Genomic DNA, 2,264 nt, shown 5'->3' with positions numbered 1-2,264 from the left:
ACTCAGCAACATGGACTAGCACTCACCAGTACCAACTTGGCTACTGTCATTATTGAATGCAAAATCTGTCAGCAGTGGAGACCAACACTGAGTCCAAGATATGGTGCCATTTCTCAGGGATGTTAGCTGGCATGTTAATTACATAGGACCATTTATAAAATGGAAAAGGCAGCATTTTGTTCTTACTAGAATCGTCACATACACTGGAGCTGTGTTTTCCTTCCTAGCACACAATCTTTCTGACAAAATTATCATTTGTGGATGTACCCAACATCTTATTCACTGGCATGATATGCGGTACAGCATTGCTTCAGATCAAGGACTTACTTCACAGCAAATGAAGTGTAGCCTTGTGCCTATATTCCTATGATCCGCTGGTCTTACCATGCCCCCCATCATCCTGAAGCAGCTGGCTTGATAGAATGTTGGAATGGACTTCTAAAGACACAACTATGGTGCCAACTAAAGTGTCAATACATTTCAGGGTTAGTACACTGTTCTCTAGGAGGCTGAATATGCTCTAAACCAGTGTCCAATATGTGGTGGTATTTCTCCAATAGATGGGATTCCTGGGTCCAGGAACCAAGGGGTAGAAATAAGAGTGGCATTTTTGCTCCTAGTAATCTGTTAACATTTTTCTTCCCTGTTTCTTCAGTCCTATACTTTTGAGGTCTGGAGGTCTTAATTCTGAAGTGGGGAGTACTCTCACTTGGAGACATAACACATATTTCTTTCTTTTTTTTTTTTACTGATTTCCTTTGTATTCTTTTTTTTCCTTTTTCTCTTTTAACCATTTTATTAGGGGCTCATACAACTCTTATCACAATCCATACATACATCAATTGTGTAAAGCACATTTACATTCATTGCCCTCATCATTCACTGTCTGAGCTCACTGTCGCAGCCATTGTGCCAATCCATCTTGTCAAGTGTTTTCCTCTTTTTGCTACTCCTCTACTTTTCCAAGCATGATGTCTTTTTTCAGAGACGGATTTCTCCTGGGAGTATTCCAAAGCAGTATTCACCCAATTTACAATGAAAAGTTGTTGTGTTGACGCTCTCTTCCTGCCTGCAGAGTGGCGCTAGCTCCTCCTCACACCCCCGTTGTTAACAAGATGTCTCCAGGAACTGCAAAAATTGGGCACCCTGCCCCCAACTTCAAAGCTACAGCTGTTATGCCTGATGGTCAGTTCAAAGATATCAGCCTGACCAAAGGAAAATGCATAGTGTTCTTATTTTACCCTCTTGACTTCACCTTTGTGTGCCCTACGGAGATCATTGCTTTCAGTGACAGGGCAGAAGAATTTAAGAAACTCAACTGCCAAGTGATTGGTGCTTCTGTGGATTCTCACTTCTACCATCTGGCTTGGATCAACACACCCAAGAAAGAAGGAGGCCTAGGGCCTATGAACATTCCTTTGGTATCAGACCCCAAGGGCACCATTGCTCAGGACTATGGGGTCTTAAAGGTGGATGAAGGCATCTCGTTCAGGGGCCGCTTCATCATTGATGATAAAGGAATCCTTAGGCAGATCACTGTAAATGACCTCCCTGTTGGCCGCTCTGTGGATGAGACCCTAAGACTGGTTCAGACCTTCCAGTTCACGGATGAACATGGAGAAGTGTGTCCAGCTGGTTGGACGCCTGGCAGTGAACTATCAAGCCTGATGTCCAGAAGAACAGAGAGTATTTCGCCAAGCAGAAGGGAGCACTGGACCATTTCAGTGCTAGGCTGCAATGAGTAGCCTTGAGAAAAACAAACAAAACCTCTTTTGTATTCTTCATGTTTCAAACATAAGGCCTTAGACTCTACTGAGAACATATTTCATAATATGATGGGCTTTTTTTGTAGGGGCTGGGGAGGGGCAGTCTTTCTACATACACCCCAATGAAAATGACCCTGAGCTGTTTGGGGCAGGGCAGCTGATGTGTATCATGTACTAGTAGCAGGGCATAAGCCCATTGATCTATTGTAGTTGTATTAAACTGGAACTCAGAAAAAAAAAAGTTGTTTTGTTGTGTTGTTGTTTTTAAGAGCAGATAGAACGTATTCCATCTGGATTCTGTAAGACTCAAGAAGCAGGAAGGTTAGGAGGTCATGAAGAAGCTCGTCTAAATTTTAGTCAAGCTGAAGGGAAAGCCAATGCTGTCTTGGTCAGCCCTTGCCTGAACACCGAAGATTTGAGAGATTTTCAGAATTACATAGTCACATTGTAGAGATTCTTAATGAAAGGAGTTTCCCTTTCAAAGTTTATAACAATAAT

The 2,264-nt window shown here is 42.5% G+C and overlaps 1 pseudogene; it reads left to right on the top strand.

The window, feature by feature from the left end:
- The first annotated feature begins 1,115 nt into the window (after positions 1-1,115).
- On the top strand, positions 1,116-1,741 carry LOC101659702 (annotated as a pseudogene).
- The last annotated feature ends 523 nt before the right edge of the window (positions 1,742-2,264 follow it).

Source organism: Echinops telfairi, unplaced genomic scaffold (genome assembly GCF_000313985.2).
Source record: "Echinops telfairi isolate 266 unplaced genomic scaffold, ASM31398v2 ScPeMD7_7475;HRSCAF=8513, whole genome shotgun sequence".
Taxonomy (NCBI): Eukaryota; Metazoa; Chordata; class Mammalia; order Afrosoricida; family Tenrecidae; genus Echinops; species Echinops telfairi.
The sequence above is the reverse complement of the archived record's forward strand: the minus strand, read 5'-3'. Positions and strand labels throughout refer to the sequence as shown.